General features: G+C 38.9%; 1 protein-coding gene across 8 annotated transcripts in view; it reads left to right on the top strand.

The window, feature by feature from the left end:
- LDB2 (LIM domain binding 2) overlaps nt 1-25,544 on the top strand; it is a 219,723-nt gene that overhangs the window by 52,000 nt on the left and 142,179 nt on the right. The gene's annotated exons all lie outside the window — the stretch shown is intronic.

The raw sequence follows: 25,544 nt of genomic DNA, 5'->3' as shown, positions 1-25,544 counted from the left end.
CTCAGTGCACTACCAGGATGGGCTTCTGGTATGTGCAGTAGGGACTGTAAGCTGAAAAGTGAGCAAAGCATAAAGAAAAGGGTGGAATAAAATCCACATAAACAACCAAAGAACAATGATCCCTGAATAAAAAAACAAGGTAGAATAGCCTCGGGTAACAGATAACCCAAGCTCCAGCTGACCTTGGCAGCGTGACAGGGTCTTTATATAAGGACAGAATCCTCCAGCAATTTCATCATTTTTGCCCCAGTGTCAACCTTGCATCTATTGTTATTTTATGTCTTTTTTTCTTCTCTGCGCACATGTATTTATTGCTCAAATGTATTTATTATGGCTAATAGAAGGAAACTCTAAGTATGCCTGAGCTCTCACAAGTGTCTCAGACTCCAGTGCACTGATGAAATTCAGGACTGTTGGGTTTTTTGTTTCAAAATGCTTGAGCCAGGGAAAATCAGATACTAGTTCTGCACCAGCAGGGTTGAATTTTGGGCATAAGAGCGGTCTTGCTTTTCATTTTGGCATAGTTGTAGAGTATATCTTTCGCCCTTTCTGCTGTGAATGTGCAGTTAAACTAACAGCAGAGGATGGAAAGGCAGCCGTTTCAAGCACGTCAGTTGGCAGCAACAAGACCTTAAGCATGAACAGATTTGTTGAGGCAGCTTTCCCAGCCTATTCAGTAAAGGCAACCAATTCTGAGCCTTGTGTACTATGAGCTGATGGGGTCTATTAAACATCCTCACATAAAACACACCAGGGGCCAGTGTAAGGGAAAGAAAGGAGTATGCATTTAGAGACCTAAGTTCAAAACTGTCAACAGTTCTGTCTCACCAAAGCTACTTATTTGATTATTCGTTTACAAAGGATGAGTGAATTCATCTTATTTTAAAATTTTAAAGTCTGCATGAATTTTTTATTGTATAATAATTTTGCCTTTTTTTTTGGCTATGACAAATGATCTTGCTGTTGCATCCACAGCTGGTATAAATGATGAAACTCTGGCCAACTGAGAGAGGAAGGTTGCTCGGTGGTGGTTTTGTTGCAGACTACCATGTGCCCTATGCACCTGTGTTGCATGAGAAAATCTTTTAAAAGTGACAATATATCAACAAGAGTCAAATGCTTGTGAACTAAGCTGTACAGGATAAAAATGTGTTACCATGGTGTTTTGATGTTTTAGTAGTTTTAAATGTTAATATCACTTACGAGAGTAAATTGCAAAATCACTTCTACTGTTTGAAGCATTTTGTGTATATCTTCATTTAAGACTGAACAACTATTTTCCGATGTGTTTATTTTAAAAAAGAATAAGCCTTATAGCTTAAAAAAGCACACTAGTAAAAATACTGTTAATTTGTAATAATGCTGAAAATAATTGAGTCTTCTCATTGCATAGTTAAAGAAGAGATTGTTGTCATGTATAGGCTGAGAAATTATTACATGGAGCACTGTTTGCTATTTTCAAAAGCAGAGAGAAATTTTGTCAGTCCTGCTGTTTGTGTCCATCTTGATCAGATTTTGATGCAGAGGAAGTGCAGTGGTAGAAATCTGTTAAAAAAAAAAATCCCTTTAGGAAGTATTGCTGCATGACCGTGAAGTCTCTTCAGAAAATTAGTATCCCTATAGTTGACAATTTGGGTTGGGAGCAAAGTTAGAAGTTTGAGCTAACAAACAAATGGCAAGGAGCAAGAGAGAGAATTTCAGAGGCAGGGATTTTCTTGGTAGCCTGGAAGATGGTTTTATTCCTGCCCTCTAAGCTGACCTTTCTTCGCTTTAGTTGTTTCATTGTTTTACATGAACAGTGATGTAACATATATGTTAAATAAGTAGCAGTGTTTTGGCAAGAAGAGGTTATATTTCAGTAGAAAAACTATATCAGTTGCTTTAGTGAGTTTGTAAATCCACTAGTAGAGATAGCTGAAGACTGACAATGCTGCATAGATATTTAACTGAATTAATGATAAAGTGTAAAAGCATACGAGAGTCTGTTAGATGGGGAAGCAACAAGCACATTTTGGTTTCACCTTCAGCTGTTGTGTGACAAAACCAAACCACTCATTTTTCAGTTTGTGCCTTGCACAGTGGGAATGACGGAATATTTTACTTATTTTCAAGTATATGATGGTAGTGTGCTAAAATACTCTAAGCCTTTTTCTTCTAGAAATAGTATTGCCTCAGCCTCTAGAATCATAAAGAGAACAGACTTCAAAAAAAAAAAACCAAACACCACCAAAAATCTTGCAGAAGCCTAGGCTGTGTAGTCAGTTCACCCGTTACACGTGTTTGTTCCCAGGAATTCAGAAATTCCTGGGATTCAGACAGCCCTTCTGTACTCTGACAGAGACAGGGGCCTGTGCTGGAGACAGGTTGGAAGAGGAAGGGCTTGCTTTTAAAGACATCTCAGCATGCATTTTGGCTGAGGTTCTCTCAGGAGTCATAAAGAAATTTGGTAGGTGAAATGTAGCGGTCCTTTGCAAAGATGTTTCTTCATGTTTGAACAGCTCTGACGGCCAGTGCTGAGAAGGGACAACTGCCAATCACTCCCAAACTCTTCCCAGCCCTTTTTGGGAGAAACTGATGTCATGATTCATCTTCACATGAGGCAGTGCTCATGTTTCCCTGCTGTTTTATGCCTCGGCACAGGAGGAGGTTCTTTGTTTTCTCCCCCCTCATGCTCACTCCTTGCAGTCCCATGCAGGGCTAAATACAATCTGGCCCATGGTAGAGATTTGGAATCCATTTGCTTGCTCTTCTACAGCTTTCAAGGCTTGCCAGCAATACTGTGGGAAGCCTGGAAAAAATTAAAGCGTTATTCTATCCTGAAACTTGTCTCTGCAAAAATGCTATTCTAGGCTCCCATGTTTATTGTTTCTTCATGATTCGCTGTATGAAATTTGATCCGTTTAAAAAAGGGGACCAAAAAAGGAAAAAAAAGGGAAATAAAATCCCTGATTACCTGCCCAGCAGACTCCTTTTGTGAGCACCAACCTGAATTCTCTTTCCTAAATCTGAGAAAAAAATACTCGTCAAATGGGATTTAGCGCTGGTGATACACACTACCGGTGAAAATAGTCAAACCCAGCTGAGAACGGCTCTTCTGTGTTAGAGTTTAAAATTCTTTTCAGCTGAAAAAACTGAAGCTACTTGACAGCAAATTCACAGTGCAAGGCTATTTTTAAAGGTTAATATATTGACTGGTTCACAGGGAAAACTGAGGACTGTAAACTGTGGGGTGGGAGATAGGCTTTCCTCTGAGTAGTATTTTCGTCACCTGTATTCCAGCATCATTTATTCAGCCTGCAGAGTAACTTCTCATGTTTCAAATGCAAATCACAGACCAGTTGTCCACTGAGCCCTCTTACAACAGCCTGAATCACCCCTGTACTAATTCAGTTGGAGTGAGCCCCTGGAGATTTAAATTTTTTATCTCTATAAAATTCTGTGAAGTTTATCACAGACTTTTCTTTAGAAGCTTTTATTGGGAGAAAAAGCACATGGCACATAGCTTGGCTTTACCTTTAGGCTAGTGGCAGAGAGATTGTGCTCTACTGAAAGGTTCCCTGTGCCATAAATGCAGGGAGATACATCACAGGTCTTGATGTGAAGATCTACAAGAATTCTGGATTAAAATGAGCAAATCCATTAATGGTCAGATCTTGTAAACTGGTGAGTAGTCTTTCTCATCTCTGGAAACTCTTTCAGTTTACATACAGAAAGCAAACAGGTGAGCTCAATCAAGTGTTCTTGATCTGTGAAAAATAAAGCTGTTCTGGCCTACAGAGCTATAAAGAAGACACTTGAACCACTCTCCAGGGAACTAAGAGCTTGGCCATTATTAGTTATATTGGGAATGTATTTATCTCCTTAAATATAGTAATTAAAGAAGATGAAGCTTAATGGACCACTAGTTATTTAAGCATAGAAAAACCAGGAAACTCAGAAGTCACATTTGCAAATCTGTCTTTTGTTCTTTTGGTTATTCCTATATGGCATCTCTTGATAGTCATGTATGACAGACCCGAGAAAAGAGTCACTTTGTACACAGCCTTGCAGCTGGCATCCCCTTGGACCTGGCCTCACGCCTGGCCTTGTAGGTGCTGCTGAGTCCGAGTGCCTTGAGTGTGGTGTGCCCTGCTTCAGCTCTGCAGTGCCAGTGCTGAGCTATGTGGGCAGCCTGACACTGAAGCCTGAAAGCTGGTGCTTGGTGCTCATTGCCAGGAAAGGTGTAGACAGACTTCGCTGCACTCAGTGGGGTAAATTACTGCCTCAAGCCTCAGTCTTAGCTGTGAATCCCTTCACTTATCTGCATTTAAAACTGTCTTCTAAGGTTAGTAAGACACATTTTAAACACGGCTGTTTTCCCATTTTTGAAAATCAATCATAATATAGCCATTAAAAAAAAATTGTGGATACTTGAAAACGAGGAGAATTGCAGGGCATTATTTGTTGCAGTCATTGCCAGGGCTGATGTTCTCATTATTTCTAGTTTTAAAAGTCCTTTTGGCCCATGACAAAAAGGTTTTTTTCAATTTGATGACATCTTGCAAAATAAAATAATGCACTCTTAAAATAATGTGCAGTGAAATGATTGCCAAAATCTATCACAGAAGGCTATGCTTTCATTATATCAGAAGCATCAGTAATCACATGTTTTATACTATGTTTTGTGCTCTTTGGTGGTGTAATAGATGAGGTTTTACTAAGATTGCCTGTCGTTCTCCATGATAACTCCCTGTTTGCAGTTGCTGATAACTTTGCCAGACTTTAACCATTTGGCATCTCTGTGGGGTGAAGCTTTCCGTGCTGGTTTTCTTCTTAGTTGAATCTGTTTTGGAAAATTTCAGCAGAAATGATTCAAACATTTCCAGGCATTAGGCAAGGGGAAAACATACTTGTTTTGACCACACTGAAAAGTCCTGGCAAACCTTGCTCTGAATAGCTGTAGCTTTCCCTCCCTCCCTCCCTCCCTCCCTCCGCCATCCTATTGTTTTAGAATAAGGATCTGAAATTTGGCAGAAGGGTGATCTTTGTCTTATAAAATTTTTATGAAAGGCATCTCATTGGTTAAAGTTATAAATCTTTGAGAAAGTTTAATGAAGACAAGTGGGAGAGTGGAGTTAGGTGAGAGAAGAAATTGTGCTATCTCTGTTTAGTGCCATTAGGAAATAATGGAGGAAGGAAAGGGGAAGGGGATTTGAACAGAGCAACAGTTTATTGGGGATGAGACGCTGATATGAAACTGGAAACCAAAGGGAATTACAGGATTTGGTATTTCCTACACAAAACGTCAGGCCTTTGTAGAAACAAAGATTTGTGTGAAAGAGGGGTCAGATGTCCACTATCCTGCCACTACCAGCAGATGGTTTGGGAAAGTATAAGTGGGCAAAACTGGGAAAGGACAAAATGCTTCTTACTGATATATCAGGTCATCCCAAATGGGAGGTTGCACCTGGAACGCTGCATTCAGGAATTACCAGTGCATTCTCTCTCCACTAATACACCTAATATGTTTTAAAATTTGTTTATGCTTGTGACTTCTGTGAAGCCCTGCAGCAATGAGTTCTGCAGCTTGTGCATTGTATGAAAAATTACTTCCTCCTACTGCATTTAAAAATGTGAGCTCATTTTATTAGGTGTCCCAGATTTTTTTTCTAATTTATTTATTACAATGATGATTATTAGACTGAATAATCATTTCCTAATCACAGACAAGAAAGTCCAGGACTTTTATGATTTGCAAACCTCTGTTGTACCCATCCCCAGTTACCTCTTTTCCAAGCTGAAAGCATGTGGTTGGCCTTTTTTATCACTACGTATCATCAAACCAACATTTCCATGGAATTATCCATAATGGTTCCGAGATTTTTGTGCCGAGCGATAATAGCTAGTGTCTGTTGTGGTTTAGATCTAATTAGGATTGTTTTCCCTCATATGCATTACTTTGCATTCATCAATACCCTCTGCTGTTTTATTGTTGTTGAGTGTTTTAAGCCTCCCACAACTCTTTGCATTCAGATCAGCTAGCCAGAGTGACTCTCCATGCCTGGTAAACTTTTTCATGTTGTTATCCATCTTCTTTCAAAGTCCTACAAGACTATACCTAACATCTCAGGTCCTTGGGAGATGGGCTGGTAGGTTTCCTCTTTTGTGAAAGCTCGCTAGTTATTTTTACCCTTTGTTTGCTGTCTTTAATGTTTTATTAACCAAGTCTTTGGCTTTCCTTTATTAAAACTGAAGATAAAAACTGGCTGACTTTCATAGAGAACTTCGATGCCACCACTTGGAGATGCAGGAAACTTCAACGGGCATCTTTTAGCTTATAATAATTTCTCTAATTAGCTGATCACATAGAATCACGTGATTCCTGCACTCTTCAGTGCACAGCATGGCCCTGTAATGGGAATGAATCAGGAGAACAGGGGAAGAGACAGTTGTGTGGAGAGTATTTGTTACAGAACTTGGCAACTGTGCTGTGAATTAAAACGGGAAAGAATGTTCCCTGGTTAAGGTGGTTAAATATTAAGCTGAACAACTGGTTGCGTTTTCACATCTTACTTCCAGGTACTCACACATGCAAATAACACGCAGGTTCTCATAGGTACCAATAGCTACAATAATTTCAGAATGTTGTGACATTCTCTAAGAAGTTCTGGATGAAAGAAGACACAGATATATATGGAGGGATAGATCTGTGCACATAACATCCTTCTTCTAAATGTAATTCAGAATGAAATTATTAGTATTATTAAAAAATATCTTTTTCTCCAGGAAGCAGAAGAACCGCTGTCCACTATGGTACAGAACAATTGCTTGCAAATGATTAGGCTTAAATGTTGGCAAAATAATATCTAAACTCTCAAGACAACTCTGGTGTTTATAAATCAACACCAGCTGTTCCTGTTTATGCAATACTTTGTAAAAATAAAAGAATAAAATAGAATCTGATATGACAGCTCATATACCAAGATACAGCTTTCTGCAAAAACAAACCAAGCCATTAAAAATTTGGGGTTTATTTCAGATATTCTAACAGAGCCAACTGGTCTCATGATAATAAATGTAACTGTGTTTCTCTAATGCCTTTAGGCATATGGTGGGTACTTGGCAAAGAGATGCCTAAAGCTAAGCTATCAGAGAGGTTTTATTGCTCTCCCCCTGGAAGGAACGAGGAGGAAGACCCTCTCATCGGCAGCACCTGTCAAGAATTTCTGAGCCATGTCAGGCTTAAATTTGCCCTAAGTGCCAAATTCTAATTTCTGTCACACAGATTCTGTCACAGAAAGTGAAGGGATTCTCTGAAGTCGGTGGGGTTTGCTTTAGCGTAATTGCCCTCAGAATATAGCCCTAGATCTCTTTTATGAGCTGGGTGTGTAGTACTGTTGGAGTATTACTCCCTACATAATTAAAAGCTCTTGGGTTGATTATTTTAGTGATTATTTCTCACGTGCAGAGTGGCCTAGCTGACACAGTTAGCTAAAACCAGTTAAGTGGGAAAAAAAAAGATTTAGTCATCTCACAGCTAGGTGCTGGCCCCCAGAATGGAGTAAAACCACAGGCTGATTCTATGCAAAGTGTAAGGTGAAAGCCCGGCACCTCAGAGCAGTTTTGAACAAGTCATTTGCTAAGCTCAACAGTAAGCTCATGATGGGGTAGTCTTTAGAAGGGGGGATTTTTTTTCTGTTGTTGTTGTGAAAGCTCAGCAGCCCTCCAGATCTGGGATTTGCCCAGACACAGCTGCCCACCCAAATCCCTGAGGATAGAAACCTAAAATTTTCTGCTCAAAAAGCAGGCATAGAAGTGAGCACTATTTTTCCTCTTAATTGTGTCTGGAAAAGGTAGCAGGGACTTTATCTTCACCTCTGCTAGTGTTTTAGTTTGTACATGGATTGCCACTTTTGAAGCAAATTGTCTGAATGTCTGCACTTACTGCGTGTTGGGTCATGTTGCAGTCTTGGCATGTGTGAACTGGACTTTAAGGTCTCTCTGCTCCTCAGCATTCAGGCCATGAGATTAGTCTCAAGTTCACTGAAATGAAACCCTTCTCTCCTTCTCCCTCGCCTCCCCAAATTCCTGTTATGGGCATTGGATCATCAGCACCAGCTGTTGTGCTGTTATTGCAGCATGCTAATGCAGATGTGACGAGACACCTCCTGTATGAAAAGCTATTGATTGGTCTCCAGAAATACAAGATTCATATCTTCCAAAGGTGCTCAACTCCCACAACTCCAGAGTAGTTTCTTCTTGCTTAGTCCCTTCTTGGCTCTGGCAGTTTGTGTTCCTTTCTAAAAACAGGGGCAGAGCCTCAAAAGAGCAGCCAAAAAGGGATAAATGGTGACTCTTTTGGGCTCTTTTGGAAATTAAAGCACTGCCTGGATGATAAAGAAGGCAGTTTTGAATTTCTGCAAGCTGCAGAGAGACTTGAATTTGGGCCTTCTTGGTAAATACTTTACTGATCGGATTAATGTAGGAATTTTCTCGGTTTTACCCATAATGGCCCAGCCCTTCAGGGGCTTAGGTGCTGTCTGACACTTGCCAAACCACATTGTGGCTTTTCGGGGAGGAGAGGTCTTGGGCAGGATGGAGCCAAAATCCAGCTGATTTAGGATCTCTCAGTGTGGATGTAACAGTATTTTCAGAGAGGGAGAGATGACATTGTGGAGGCTCTTTTATTAAAAACATGGATGGGGGTGGACTTCAGTTGACCTAGTCTGTTTTAGGTGATAAAGGCCTTCTTTGGTTCTGACTTCCTATTCTTTCTAGGTGACATATCTGTAATATTTTCATTCACAAAATTTTTTTTACTGACTTTGGAAATTGTTCAGAGTAGTGTTATATCTCATGTTTATTGTTCATGAACTGTTTGTAACAAATTTCCTATCTCTATACAGATTTGCTACTCTTGCTTTATGGTTGGTCACCTTTACTCATAATTTCCTAGTATTTTTTAAAAGCAAATAGACATCCTATCATGTGGTAGACTAACTGGTAGCAATAGTAGGTTATCATGCTGTTTTTTCTATTCTCTAATTCTGCAACTCATTTTTTTTATGCTACCTCTATCTCTGCTGGAAATGAATTTAATTTAATCACAAAATGATTTTTCTTTTGACGATTGCATTAATCTTAGCAACCTGCCTCTGAATTCATTGTTCACAAACATTTGTATGAACTAAACTTTGGTTACAGAAATCTACAGAAACAAATCAAATTGACATCAGATTTCTAATTTGAAAATTTCTGTGCAAAAAGACTTTTACGTTATTCAGCAGCTTCTACTGATTGCTACACTACAAACAACTGCTTGTAGTTTCTTCAACAGTGCAGTGGTAGGGCAAGACATGAAATTGAATACTTGAGAAGTGGGATGTACTTTCTCTGGCTGAATTTTATGGGCCTTGCCTTGATAGAAGTGTTCTCAGAATATTTACTGTTCAAAAGCCACTTTTATTTCTAAATAGTATATAGCAATAACTGTATACAAAGAGCACCATCATTTTTTGAGGGTGGGGTTCAGGTGATGTTTGTCACAGTGATTTAAAGCTAATCAAAAGGGCTGGGCAAAATCAACAATGCAATCCTGTTAACAGAAGCTTGGCCCCAGAGTGGAGCAGAAATGATCACCTGGGAAGGGCATTGTTATGTCTTGCTCTGCATCCAAATACTGTGATCAGTGCTTACCAGAAACCCATCACCTTCAGGGTGTCTATCATAGAAGCATAGGATCAAAGAATGGTTTAGGTTGGAAGGGACCTTTAAAGATCATCTAGTCCAGCTCCTCTGCAATGAGCAGGGACATCTTCAAATAGATCAGGTTGCTGAGAGGTCTGTCCAGTCTGAATGTTTCCAGGGATGGAGCATCTAAAACCTCTTTGGGCAACCTGTTCCAGTGTTTCACCACCTCCATTGTAAAAAATTTCTTCCTTATATCTGGTTTGAATCTACCTCCTTTTTGTTTAAAATTGCACTTCCCCTTGTCCTATTGAAACAGGCCCTACTAAAAATTCTGTCCCCTTTGCTATAAGTTCTCCCTGAAGCCTTCTCTTCTCCACGCTGAACAATTCCAACTCTCTCAGCCTTTCTTTGTAGGAGAGGTGCTCCATCCCTCTGATCATTTTTGTGGCCCTCCTCTGGACCTGCTCCAACAGGTCCATGTCTTGCCTGTACTGAGAACTCCAGAGTTGGACACAGTACTCCAGTTTGGGTCTTGCCAGAGTGGAGTAGATGGACAGAATTGCCTCTCTTGACCTGCTGGCCATGCTTCTTTTGCAGCCTGGGGTGCAATTGGCTTTCTGGTCTGTGAGTGGACTTTGCCAGCTCATGTCCAGCTTTTCATCCACCAGTACCCCGGAGTGTTTCTTCACAGGGCTGCTCTCAATCCCTTCATCCCCCCAGCCTGTATTAATACTAGGGGTTACCCTGACCCATGTGCAGGATCTTGCACTTGGTCTTGTTGAACCTCATGAGGTTCACATGGGCCCACTTCTTGAGCTTGTCTAGGTCCCTCTGGATGGCATCCTGTCCCTCAGGCGTATCAACCACACCACTCAACTTGGTGTAGTCTGCAAAATTCCTGAGGGTGTGCTCAATCCCGCTATGTTATTGATTAAGATATTAAACAGTACTGGTCCCAGTACAGACCCCCGAGGGACACCACTTGTCACTGAAGAGACATGTAGATGACCTTCCTATTTACCAGGTTTTGTACAACATCTGGAAATTAAAGACATGAAACTGTGAAATCTCAGGTTTCCTGTTTGGAGATTTTCTGGGACATGATATTTTAGTGGCAGAATCTGCTAAATAGAACACATTATTTTGGAACTCTATTTTTAGCTTATTTATTTACAACTTGGTAGACTCCTAGTCAAGAGGGGATAACCCTGGCCCTAGTGGTAAGTTTTAACAACTGTATGTTTATGCACCGGTAGGTATCAGGAGGTCAGTCATAAAAACCTGTCACTTTGTATTACTTCTCTGTTGACTTTCTATCAAAGCATGAAGGAAGGGGAGCTGCCATCCTTCTCTTCCTACCAGTGGGTAGTATGTCATGAATTAGATAAAATAAGCTGATTTTTCCTTATATTGGTGCAAAATGCTGTCCCTTTGAGAACTGGAGAAAAAAAAAATTAAGTTTCCATGGATTTATTCTGTCAGTGAAGCAGAGATACCACTTTTGCAGGTGAAGGCAGTGGAAATAATGTACAAGACATGCTTCTTCAGGGCCTTTTTAAAAGCACGTTGGCAGTGCTCTCATATGGTTGTGATAAACTAGTGTTGAATTCTAATCAGGTCTCCCCAAAGCGTGTCTGTTTGGATATTAATGAATGGTTAATTTTTAAGTCAGATGCAACAGGGAATAGTAAAACTTGCATCGTCTTTAGTATGTTCAGGTCACTTTCTTTTGATACCAACACTCAAATCATAGAAGCTGAATGAGAAAAGATAATATCAAAGATGATCACAGTTTCTTCTGCTCCAAATGAGAATTTTTCACTTTGTTTAACACCCTGCGTCCAAGTGAACTTCCAGTTATCTGATGTTGATGGCCATGAGAATGAACATATGCAATTAAAATAGGTAAGCCATTCAGTGCTTCTACCCAAAGCAGAGCCAGGCTCTGAAGGATCATGCAATTGGCTTAAATATCATCCAATTGAAGAAGAAAGAGTTGTAATTCCCTTTATTCCCTTGCTCATGTTTAAATGCATTTTGTCATGCTCAAGTTTCTCTCTGCAACCATGGCTGCCATCAGGATAGACTCCTGTTCTTAAAAAAACCCCACACTTTAATATCTATTCAGAGCTTTGATTTCAAGTTATTTTTTTGATAGGAGAAGGTACAGAGTGCACAGTCTACACCAGAAGAATAGAGGACCTAGTTATTGTAAGCTTGCAGCAAGAAAGTAGGTACTAAAGACTGATAATTTCAAATGTTAAGTTACAAGGTCTATCTGTTTGCTCCCAGCACTACACCATGCAGAACAGACACTGCTGCATATCAGCTGGGTTAGACCCTGTAGATCAGGAAGGTATCAGTAAGATTATTTTGATCATCCGAATACTGACAGCTTAATCCTGCTTGTGGTCCCTTCAGATCAAGGTGCATGAGTATTTTCAAGGAGAGAGGGAGAAGCGGCTTTGATTCTGTACTTGTTCTTCGAGTCCATCGAGACTTTAGGACATGAAGGCCTCTGATTGTACTGGAGAGTGTTGAATCAAGTCAGAAGGAAGTCAGACCAGATCTGACCCCTGCCAGATGTTGAGCCTTACTGAACTAGAACATTCACAGGAGTCTGAACAAGGACCTGCTTGCTTAATACAAAGCATATTTGATCTTCAATACACTCCTTTGTCCTTGCTAATATGCTGCAAGATACATGGTGGGCTCTGTGCTGACCTGGCAGTTTCTGATGGGCCTCTTGCAGCTTTCAGACCTCACATGTTGTGGAGGTTATAAAAAGTTCACATTCATTCTAGAGTGCCTCAGACCAGGGATAACTTAATATATGATTTTAAGAGACAAATGGCCTGATCCAGGAGACACTAGTACAAAAGCTGAGACTATCAACAAAAAGCAAGTGTATGCATGTCTGTATCACTGCTTGTAGAAAAAACTCTTCAAAATCAGAAAGTAGAACTAAGCAAGCAAGAGGGAGAAAAAAGAACAGAAATAATTTGGTCTAAAGCAGAGACGTGATCCTTCAGTGCAGCATACAGAAACCAGGTGTGAAAGTCAAGCTGATTGTGGAGGAACTTATTTGGAGGAGGAGAATCCTAAGATGTTTGAACCGTCAGCACCTGCACCTAGCACCCTCAGAAGAGGATCTGTGGTACTTTGATATAGTCTTTATTTGAGGACCTAGAGAAAGATCCAGCTATGATCAATTTTGTAGTCTCTGATTAAACACAGAAATATGGTAACATCTCACAGTGGTTGTCACTGCACTGGTAGAAACCAAGCTGCTTGGTGTGGATCCATATATTCTGGGCTGAGCTTGACATAAGCTGACATAAGCTTCCCCTAGTCTAAGAAGACATTAGCACTGAATCTTTTCTGATTTTCTGTCTCACTCTCAGATGACAGCTCCTCTGGCAGTTACACGTTCCCAGAAATGGGACCATGTAGTTTCTTGGCTTTGTCAAGGCTACTGCTGCCTTCTCAGGCTATTTAGTAGTCTGAACACAAAACTTCCAGAAAAACTGTAGATGCTCTGGGTTTAGAGCACTCTTGAGGAACACATAATACTTTAAAAAAATTTTAGGGTTCTGAGCATGTTATTTCTTATTTAGAAATGCACAGCTGTAGCAAAACAAACGAACAAAAAACCCCAAGCCCCACACTATATGCTTCTGTTAAGACATGACGATTTAAATCTTTGAAAATAGGTCTGAGCTGCCTGAGAAGTGCATTCCTATACATAGCTTCTTTAAGTTATTTCACTCTCCTCTGCAGCAATTCTGTGCATGATTCACCATGTTATGCAAAAATGTTTTCTTTCTTAAAATAGTTTCCTGTGTCTTTGAGTTTTCTCCCAGACATCATATTCTTTATGGATTTAAAAGGCTGTATCAACACTGGTATTTTTGTTTAGGCTATAGATATTCATGTCTCTAGATCCTGTTCCTGAAAGAAGTTAGGGAGGAATGGAACTTATTTTCTCGAGGCTTTGCTTGCTCTTTGTCAGAAGATGCTTTCACCTGGAAGGCAATGAGACTAAAAATCTACATCAGCAGTCCTAGGTGTCACTCGGCTCTCAGACTAATGTGGAAGTTAAAAATCAGAAAGACCATTAATCACTTTTCACAGTGGGGCTTGTTGACTGGCGTGAACCCACTAAGAAAGTCCAGAGTTTCCAAGCAAATTCACAAGCTTTCCATAAGCAAATTTTCCAAATTGTCACATGCATGTAGTCCTTTTTATAGTGCTTTACATCCTACAAATTTATACAAAGAAATTTTGAAAGGATTAGGAAATAGGGAAGCCAAATAACCATCTAACAAAAGTTAAGAAATCTCAAGTGAATCAGTTTCACTGCTGATCTAACAGGTCCACAGAGTCTGAAGCGATAGATTGTAGTTCATAGGAGGCTACTGCTGTGATGAAAAGATGTTTAAAATTTCATTAGATGTTTATGGACCCAGAGGTGAGGCCCCAGTGGATTGTCATATACAACATAAAGATTTTACTTTTTTTAAAAAAAAAAAAGGATTAAACACTGACCTGTTATGATCTTTCAACTAGATCGTATCAGGTCTCAGCTACAAGGATGACCGTAGTGGGTGATTTCTCTGACATATGTAGCTCACACTTGGCCTTGCTTACTTTGTTTAAATTTAGATTTATACATTTTTCATGTTTAAGCAGTAGGGTAGCTGGTAAGTAGACATTTTTAGTAAATAATTACTCATGTTGCTACTAGTTGACTGACAACAAATGAAATCCTACAAGGATTTTTATACATTTTGGTGGTAGTGATACAGCTAAGTGGCCACTTGGTAGGTGAGAGCTTTGTTTGTCTAGGGTTTTAGCATAATCATTAAATCACAGCTTTCTCTAATTGCTTCAGCCGCAGCCAAACTCAGTTGGATGGGATTCTGTAGCAAATGGAATTCTGTCACATTCAATATCAGTGTTTGCTTTATTAAATAGCATTTCTCTGGGGACCCGCATAGACTTTTGGAGTTTTTAATTTGTTACGGTACGTAATAGCTGGCTTCTGTGAAGGAATTGTTCACCAAACTGCCGCCTTATTATTACTACTGATGCCTTTTTACTATAAATGAGGCTGACAAGATAAGATACAACATTTAAAAGAAAGCTGTACTTACTTTGCTTAGTGCAGACTGAGTTTTGAAAGGGCGCTCTTCTTGGAACACATAAATTCTCCCATTTCTTTTGAAGTGAAAATTTAAAGTTAATAATTAAAACAAACACACAAAACCACTCTGTTATCACAACCTCTGGGTTTCCCAATTTGTGCTTCATTCTCTCTATATTTCTTTCAGTGCCTTTCAGGACAGGAACTAAATATCCTTTGATTTAGCAACCTTAACACTCTTGTCAGTGATCTATTACACTGTTATACAATATTATAGCAGCAATAACAGTAAAAGTTTTGGTTCTAAGTATTTTTTTTTTATTGTAAGCAGGTGATTCAGACGTCTCCATTTGAATCAGATTTTTAATTTGTAAATGCAAATGTCAGTTTAAATAGTTCACTACTCTGTGATTCTCGCCATCAAAATTCGTAAACCATGGTGTATGCTGAGAATCTGTGAGTGTCTTAAGCACAACCCATCCTCGCTTTGTTGAACAACCTGGACTCCTGATTATTATTCCTTCATTAATCACATTTGTCTGTCACATGCCTGTTAGTGAGTGTTACGTGCTTGAGAAGGATAGTGCTATGCGATGGAAACAGGGAGTAACCGAGTGATCTGACAGTAGCAGAATAATACATGAAAAATGGCAATATTTGATATGTGTGGTCTTGATTTAGGAATTCCTTATATTTCAGAGTTCTGAGGATGTAGGAAAATACATATGAACAATTCTGCCTCTAGTTGAATTGTATTTTGTAAGGGAATTTTGTATCCAAATACAGGATGAGATAAAACACAGGACCTGAGGGCCTTTATTGGCAACTATGGCTAGCCAGGGAGTGAAGTTAGGAAGCCAGGCAAATAATCACATCTTCTTCATTTAAAACATTTCATACTGGCAGAAATCTTTAACCAGTGCTCCAACTTCTGTCTGCCACTCGGAGCTTTTTATATGAAACAGCAGGAACCTGGCAGCCTGGAGATCTTTGAGCGTTGAGAGCAAAAAACTTGAACATCATTTATAGGTTTTCCTGCCAAGACTGTAAAAATCTAGATGAAGTAGATACGGTTGTTTCACCCAGCTTTTCAGTTATGTTTGTCCTTCACTATGTAAGCTCCCAAAACTTAAACCAGTTTTCTTCCTGAATTTTAAATTCCTGGTAGGTACATAGAATAGGATTTATCTTACCTACCTTTATCCCTGTAAACATTACATTGCTAGACTGAACTATTCTCTAGGCTCCCTCTACAGTCAGTGAAGAGACAGGTATCTCCAGGAGGCTTTTTATCTCATATGAATTTAGACAACTGTCTTGGGGTGAAATGAATCCCAGCCCTCTTGTCACCCTCCAGCTTTGATTCAGCAAAAGTAACAAGTTCCATTTCAATGCTGGGATTTGGAGCCTTGCACAGAATATGCCAACATCTGATTTCCACTGAATTTAATGGAAAATAAATGCATAAGTAAGTCCTTTAATTAGTTTTGAAAATCTCAGCCTTAATATTTGATTAAGTTTCAATGCACATGTGTTTGTATATCAAAAATTACAAGCAATACATATAGCTATATTATTTTTATAAACCTGAGCATCTGAAAACTTCGGCTGTTTAGTTGCCCAAATGGCTGATACACATGATACTAATTATTTTGTAGTGTTGAAAACTGGACCGAGTAAGTAGAGTCTAAAATAGGGACTTAATAACACTTAAGCGCTACCTTTTTTCTTGTCTCTTTCTTAAGTAGAGTTTAGATTCTGAAACACACACTTAACACAGATAATATTTGTGGATGGAGTAACACTGCCAGTTGACAAAAATGGCTTTGATTACTAATCCTGGTAAGCACAGAATGTGTACAGGAATTAACTTGAAATGTTCTTTTGCTATACTAAAGAAGTAATCCTTTAAAAAGATCACAAGAGGGGGGGGGCTTCTGAGATGCGTTGAATAAAAAAATGTGAATGAACTTTTAAGGAACATAATTTTCAGGTGACTATATCTCTTTTATGTAATTATTCGTTAATTCCCACAGTGTTGTTTTGCTTAAAGAATATGCACTGTTTATATAGAAAAGATATATATTATTTTTAATTAATAACACATAGAAAAGAACTTGATTTTGTGCTTTACTATTGCTTCTTACCAGAATTTCTGTAAAGTGCCATAAGATTTGCTTCTCTGTGCTACCGGGAATTATATAGTGCTGTTACAATTTCTTTGGGTGATATCTGAACACCCAGAGCCACAGTTATATTATTAAGCACTTAAATGCAGCCAACAATATACAATTTAAAGTGTAGATATGCTTGTAAATAGTAACAAAAGGGAGTGATTTCTTAAATGCTTCCCTCTTAAATGTTTTCTCTTTTTCTGACTAGTTATTGCTAAATTAAGCTTTTGTCCATGACATTACCTGTCCTCTAAAGGAGATGGGACATATGATACACTGGATCTTTTCCACTTCATGTACCTTTCCAAGAAATAACAGCTCTTTGGTTAGACAGAGCTGTCCAACATTGTGCTACGCTCTTACCTGGTTTGCAAAGCCTAATAGGAAATCATAATCTTTAATTAATTTGACTTGCAAGCTAACAAATGCATACTTGGATCCCAGTCCAGCAAAGCATTTAAGCATATCCTTAATTTTAAAAATCTTTTGATGAGTCTTAGCAAGAGTCTTCTCAAAGCCCTGTAGAGTAGAGGGTGTGTGTCATATAGAGATATATCTCCTCGTCTATATGTCTTTTCAACCCATATAATCTCCCTGTATGATAAAACTAACTCTTCATTGCATCATTACTTAGCTGTCACAGGATACTTCTCCAAGAAGCTGGAATGTAGGTAGAATCATAGTTTGTCTTACCGAGTTTCCCTTCCCTACCTGGGTCACTAGACTTGCACAAGAGTAAGGCACAAGAGGTAACAGCAGTATGTTTTCTTAACTCTTCTTAACTGTTTCTTACCTCTCAAAATACAGTCTGTTAGATCATAGTTTTGTCTGCAGTTGGTCAGAGGCAGGGGGCTCTGAAGACCCCAGCTTTGTACTTGTCTCTAATATGTGTGGTGCTTTTGTGAGACTTCAGTGAGCAAAGACGTGGTGAGAATCCAGTGTGAAATGGAGGCATCAAGGACTGTCTTCATCATCTTCCCATTGTAGTATTTAAATGTTGTCAGTAATAATTTTATTTTCACTATAATAACTGATGAAGGCATTTATGTTCACTAAATTTTAGAGCCTTGGGAGTTGGTGCATTTGGGTAGATAGACCCAGAGAGACTCTTATTGATGTTGTTGGGAATATGACTTTTTTTCTGTGCCCTAGTGACATACAACGTTTGATGCTCTATATTCACTGATGGCAATACTAGTTATTGCCTTTTCATTGGGATAGATGGCACAGTAGCTTCCATTTACTCATACAGATGGAAGTAAACAAGGTAAAAAAGAAACCAGGTCAAAATGTCAGAATAAAATAAGAACATTCATATGACTGACGGTAGTACAATAGATAATAGACACACTTAATATTCCATCTCTATAAACCATTCTCAAAGGCTGAGGCTGTGGGGTATTCTGTGGCAGAATAGAGAAGTGTAACTGTGGTTCATTTTTGATAAACACAAAACTCAAGTCTGTGATTTGTCTGCAATGATCATGGATGGAGAATACTACTAAGGAAATCCATTACTGATCCCAGCCAGCTAGAGACATCCTCGTGCCTATTGAAAAGAGGGATCAAATTTAAAACAACTTTGAATATGGATTGGGCACGCACTGTACATACACCAAGTCCAAACAGATACTATGCTACGGGTGGAAGTGTCTATTTCTGTTAACAACTGCACATGATTTAGTTGTTAATGTCCAGTATTTTTGTTCGCACAGCCAGAATATAGGTCTTATCCATAGAGACCAAGTGCAATCTTACCCTATATACTTAAAAAGGACAAAAGAGCATCTTCTGCTAGATATTGATAATATTGCTGTGAAATATCAAGGATGATGCTGTGGTGACTATAAGGAATTGGCAGTGGAATATGTCTTGAGCTCAGCTTCATTGCTCTTTTTTCCTCCTTCTTTCTCCTATCCATTCTTGTGCACAAGTTCCAGGAGTGGAAATAATGAATTCAAATTAAAGAAGCAGGTGAAATGACACATTTCATAAATTAACTCTTTCTCTTCTGTACTGCTTACAATGTGGTATTAAACTCTCCAATCTTTGTCTATTTGCTGTAGGTGAATAGTGAAACATGCATAGAATGAATATTTAAGGATTCATTTCTCTTTTGTCCATAAGATGCAGTAAAATTTAAACAATGACAAATAATAGGTTTGAGACCAGGCGCTCTTCGTTGATTCTGTTATTAGACTAAACCAGATAGCTCTCTGTTTTGTCCTTTCCTGACAACTTAAGTTTGAAAATCTCTATAATTTTAAGGACTCCAATTTTAAAATGATATCCAACTTGATATACATGTAGCATGTGTGTAGATGGAAAACTTGGGTGGTTTATATGTAATGGAACGACTATACTTTTATAGCTGTTTGTAGAATGGTCTTGCTATTTGCCAGCCTAGCAAGCAGTTGCCACAACTACTCTAACAAAAAGTCTCTAATTCAGGCATATGTTAATGGCCAAATAACAAGGAAGAGGTCAACCATATTTCTAAATATAAGGAAAATATTTCTCTTCCTCATATCAGTATCAGCATGTTTCAGTTAATATGAACCCCTGGTGTAATTTTCTGGTGTGGACTAGCTATTTGAGAATCGAAGTGACGCTATCTCAAAGCAATGTATCTGCAAAGCTGAGGTGTACGGCCAGTATCATTACAGCATAATTGTTTCGCTGTAGAATGCCAATTTCCACATCCCTGGGTTGTGAGTAAAAGAAAATGGCATGAATCAGTTTGTATATTTTGCAAAGCTTCTCTCTCTCTTTTTTTTCCCCTCCCATTTTTATCTGAAATAAAATAATTAGTGTTTGATTTTCCCAGTTCCCCATTCAGAATATGAGCTGTTACTGCTTTTTTCCCCCCAGTATTTTGTTGCCTTAGAGTGTAGCGGTTTATAGGCAATAGAAATAGGATCCTTGATATATTAAGAATTTGCAGTGAATCTGTAAGAGTAGCTTTCTGTTATGAGCTTTTCCCTGTAATTCCATTGGATTCTTAAAGTCATTCCAGATTTATGTGAGAAGCAGAGACATTGCCCCCATTTTGCACCCGAGTCAGTCTCTCTGAAGCAGTACTGCTGTGGGGATTTGTTGCGTGACTATATTCTGCCATTTCAATAAAACAGAAACTTGGTGTTGTTTCTTTACTGTACAAAGATAAGTTCCGAAGTGGAATGTAAACAATTAATTAATTATTAAGTAAGCTGAAGAAACTGATATGTTTTGGGCATTGAGCAGAGTTTTGGCAAAAAGTTGCAAGTATATAATGGAACAGAAAACTACTTATGACCAAAGCCAAGTCTTAAAATCTTTCTGCCAGTTTTACTACACATTGTTTGAGAGATGGCATCCAGCCACACTAGTAAGTGAAATAAAAGCAAGCAACACCATTAAAACTGTGAATATGTGTGAAATAACAAATGGAAGGAATAATCGGGCATTCCTGGCCGAGAGAGGGGAGCTGGAGATTCTGTAGCATACCACTAGCTGCAAGATTAAAGGTATGTTTAATGCTATATAAAACATGCTATATGTTTAAGATAAAATAAATAAGAAACAATAACAAATGCAAAAGCAATGGGAGTGGTCCTTACAAACCAGCCTTGGGCAACCAGATTGGTCCTCTTTTTCAGGTGCTTTTAATAACTGCACAAGGTACTGCATATTGATAGCAAAGGTGCTCTGAATATAAGAAAGGTGTGCATCTTCTTGTACCTGTATGATAACAGACAGCCATTTGACTAAATAGGTTTCTCACCTACATACTGTTTCTAAGAAATTTAAGACTCATAATATCAGTGTTCCATATAGAATTTATATAAATAGCCAAAACCACTATGCCAGATCATAAAAACATTGTGCATTGCAAGGCCAGACCTACAGATCCGTACTCAAATGTCCAAATGTATAAAATTAAGATATATGGATCCCTGTTAATTTGTTACTCCTGTGAAATTTATATCAGAGCCTTAAATATGTTGGGTAGACTCAAGATGGGTCTAATTTAAAGCTAATGGAGAAAGTTATTGGCTTCTTGTACTCAGGCATTTTATTTTTAATGGTCTGTCAGTGTGCTCTGAGTATAAACATTAGTGTCAGAATTTTTTTATGATACTTATCTTGTGATTTCATAATTTGTAATGGCTGTGCAGTTTTTACAGGTGTATTTAATGGCAAAAAGTTATCTTGAACTGCATTTTAAAAGCTCAAATGTAGTTTGATTTGCTAGGAATGGGAGGAGGGAGGAATACCATTCTCTCCTTGGAGAGACAGCAGTTTCCTCATGCAGCATTAACTTGAAAGAATATGAGAAGTGTGTATGTTGCCAACAGGAGCGCGGACATATAGAGTTCTGAAAATAGTAAGTGTCAATAGGGAAGGGTTTCAGGTGCCAGAAGAAAAATGTACGCTCCCAAAGGCTCTATCTCTTTTTATTTTTGCCTTGTCCAATGCCAAGCCACATAGGTTGATGTTTAAAATTCAACTCTTTCCCTGAAAAGTGATTACGTAAAAAAAAAAAAAAAAGGTCCTGTTTCAAAACAGATGTGTTTCCTGTATGTATTCAGAATAACATTTATTTGTTTCCATGACTGTCTTTTTAATATACTATTTACACCTGTTATATGTGTGCAGCCAAAAGCAATGTGAGGGAGAAAATAAAAATCCACTTCTTGCCAGGTACAAGCCGTGATGGGGCAGCTCTTGCCTGAGGCGTGTAGGCAGCGGGACCTCTGCATCCACTCTTCTTGGGAACACAGTAGCCATGCTCTGCAGCTCTTTCCCCTCTGCAAAACACTAGCCTAGAAGTCTGTAATGGGAACAAACTGAGCTGAATATTACTTTTATCCTTGTTAGCCACCAAGGGCAGGTGACTGCTCTTCTTTATAGCAACTTTTTCATATGGTTGAAGACTGTCATCGTATTCCCTGTGAGCTGTTTCTGTCTTATACACAGCTAGGTCCTTCTGCTTTGCTTCCTATGAGTCTTTTGTGGTTGGCTTGTTTGTTTACTTGTGTCTTTAAACAATGATTCCTGTTGTTCTCAGATAAATTCTTTAAGAGTGGGTGGCCCAGACCTGGCCATAGTATTCCAGAAGAGGATGGACAATAATCCATCTGAAGTCTTTTCAGAGATGTGTTTGCTGGCATGGAATGGAATTATATCTAAGACTTTTCCCTTATTTGCAAGAGCAACAGATTTCTGACATATTTGCTTTACGATCTGGACCATTTTCTACAGTATTGCTTAGCCAGTTATTCTTCCATTTTCTATTTATGCTTTTGTCACTTCACTTTGTTGAATTTCATCTTCATTTCAGATCATTTCGGCAATCTATCAAAATAATTTTGAATTCCAATTCTGTCCTGCAAGGTATCTGCATCCTCTCTCAAGTGTGGTTTCATGTACTGACTTTTTACATGAACTCCATTCTGCCTTCCAAGTCATTAAACAAAAATACAGGAATTTGGAGAAAATGCCATAGTCTCAGTTGGCCTTATATTCCAGTTGCAAGATCTATTTTGGTTCAGCAATCACCATCACAGGCAAGTAGAAAAGCCTCATTTGGCTTGCAGACTCTTAATCATGTAAGTGTGTAAGGTGTAAAGAAGAACACAGCTTGACTCTCAGATCACACAGTGAACATGTGGGACTATTAGATGGAGGGGGAAAAAGAACATCATTGTACTTAAAATCTGATTACATTTGCCAAAGAAATCAGAGTCAGGAAAAAATACTGAAACCCTAGGATTCCATTTGCTTGGAGACCCTATTCAGATTTGAGCCATGCTTCAAATTACAAATAATACTGGGGGTGGAGGGGATCAGAGGGAGCAATGACAGTTGTGGCAGATGACGTTTTGCTGCTTGGGTAGCTGGCTACAGCAGCATGGCATCTTCACTTATGACCCAACTTGCTGGCTGTACTCTGCCTTCTCTCCTCTGACCCATTCCTTAAGCTTATTTTAATACAAAATATTTTTAAAGTATTAATTTTTTTTTTTGGTTATGTTTAGGCCATTATTTCAATGTTTGAGCGTGTGAGTGCACTACGTGAAAGGGAGGTTGCCATGGTAATTTCTCATTATTGTTGAATAGAAAAATAATTACTCTGGCAAAATCCCCCATAACCTGTCAGAGCATAAGTTAAAGATGCCTGGGGGCAGCCTTGCCTTCACCATCCCCTTTTTGCAAGAAAAAGGGGGTGATTTTATTATTCTTTTTTTTTTTTTTTTTTTAGTAATAACTGGATCCTTTTTCAGCTTGGCTAGAGGACACCTCGTTTGGTTTTGTTCACCATTTGGCTGTGAGAGTAGTTTGGCCCACCTGTGACAAGGGTGGAGCAGAGAATTAGTCAGCAGAGCATATCCAGTCTTGACAGAGGATTTATATATTCCATTAAGGCTTGGGGTTTTTTTAGTGGGTGAGGGTGGGGTGTTGCATTTTCTGGTTTTCCTTCTTCCTGACATAAAATATGAAAAAGCATAAGATAAAGACCTTGGACAGTATCCAACTGTGACAGAGTCTGGATATTTCTTCTGTCCAGGGAGGGAATCCACAGTAATTCTGTCTCCACATTTTCCTTGCCTTCAGACTTCTTGGAAGCAAGAACGAGTGAAATTATGTGTGGTTTTGAGGTGAGGCCCTGCACTTTCCTTGCTGCTCTCTGTCTTCCCCATGTGCACTTGTACCCCAACTATGTGGTGCTCCCCTTTTGCCTCCCATGTCATTGAACTCTGCATGAGTAGCTCCAGTGATACTCAACTACTGAGTTAACAAGAGCTGCAAATGTGGTATGTGACATCTCTTCAATCCTTCCCTCCCCTCTTCCTTCCTTATGACAAATATGTGCTAAAGATCCCAGTTAAGCGATCCTGCAGCCTCTCTTTTGGCAAATGGCAGGGCATGTAGCTCGTAATTACTTGTTGGACAATACACTCTCGTATGGGCTCATAATGTCACCCATGAGGCTATCCCAAGTGAAGGGTGGGCACACAGAGGTATGTTGCTAGAAGCTGGTTGCCAGGCTTCTGTTGAACACCTGTATTCTGTACTTCCTGTTGTGGCTACTCAGGTAGTTAATGAGATGAAGTTTGCATGTGGAAACACTCATCAGGTTTACACCAATAAAGGGGAAAGAGCAGCAGCTCTCTGTGACAACAGATTTTTAAGACATGGGGATGGTTTTGATACTCTTTGTATGACAGAATTTTAAGCAAGTACCACAGGGCTAGGATGCTTGTTGTGCTGCTGCTGCTGAGTGGGACAAGCTTTGGCAAGGAAGGTGAATTAGAGGCTCTAACCCAGTCAAGAGATTTTTTGGGGGTCTCTGGTAGAAGCCAGGATGCTAAAAGCTGTCCTTACCGTTTCTTGATTGGATGCTTGGCAAAAATCAAAGTTGTGAGGCAGGAAAGATATCCTGCTCAGCAATTTGGAGTGAAATCCAATAGTAATGTCTTCAGGAAAAGCAGGAGCAGAACTAAAAAACAGAGATAGTTATTTCTCTCCATGTGTACATACAATGACAGATGCATGTTTTGTCTTAAATTGGTGTTTTATCTCAGAGGGTTTTTTTTTTCTGTGAAGGTAACAAATGTTTTCTGGCTTAGTTATATATTGCTTGAGCATTAAGAAGTACTCAGTGCTCACTACACTGAATGAACCTGGCCTTGCATGCTGGGAAGGCAGCTGCCGTGAGTGGGATAGAGTGGCTCTGAGGAGTGCGGCTGGGGCATCTTCAGAAGTGTATTCCAGCTTTGTTGCTGATCCTGTGTGCTGCAAGTGATTTAAATGTCAGGGCTTCAAAGGAGAAGAGACTACACCAAACATTTCAAATTCAGCTCTTAAATATATCTGTAGTTTTTGAATGAAACAATTGGTGGATGCTGTTGTTGCTGGACTTCTGTGAAAACCCTTGCAAGTAGGACCACTAGCATAGGTGCTAGACATCGAGGTTTGGATGTCTGTTGTTGATCACCCAGGTCTGAAAATGCCTGGTTCGATTGTCAATGCCAACAGACCACCTGTAATGGTGTACTGATACATGCTTTACATTGTGCACTGTATTAATAATGACTGTGTTCCAGCTATGTGTATTACTGTATGTCTAAGTATAAGTATACACAGGCCATCTTAAAATATAGCTTTTGCTTCATGTATCACACTGAAAGGTAAAGATTTCTCACAACAATTACGTTGAAGCAACTAGCTGGTATTAACCTGCTGGTATTTAATTAACCATTGTATTTATATTAAATGCATTGGAATGGAATGGCTATCATATTTAGTTTCTAAATAACTTTCTTGTCAGTTCATGCTGATAATCGGGTTATGTAGCATTACAGAATTAAGTACCAAGGTTTTTTCATTATTAGGACCAGTCATTTGAGATACACAGCCCAGAAAAAGGGGCAAGAAGTCATAATTACTTTATTTGCAACTGAGTTATAAAACCATTTTTAACATTTGAAGAAAAATATTCATTTATGAGAGTAAAAGTTTTACATAGTTAGTGTGCTCGATAAAATGAAAGCCAGTTTATTGTATGATAA

This window comes from Athene noctua, chromosome 4, assembly GCF_965140245.1.
Source record: "Athene noctua chromosome 4, bAthNoc1.hap1.1, whole genome shotgun sequence".
Lineage (NCBI taxonomy): Eukaryota > Metazoa > Chordata > Aves > Strigiformes > Strigidae > Athene > Athene noctua.
Note: the sequence above shows the minus strand (reverse complement) of the source record. Positions and strands in the feature narration are given on the sequence as shown.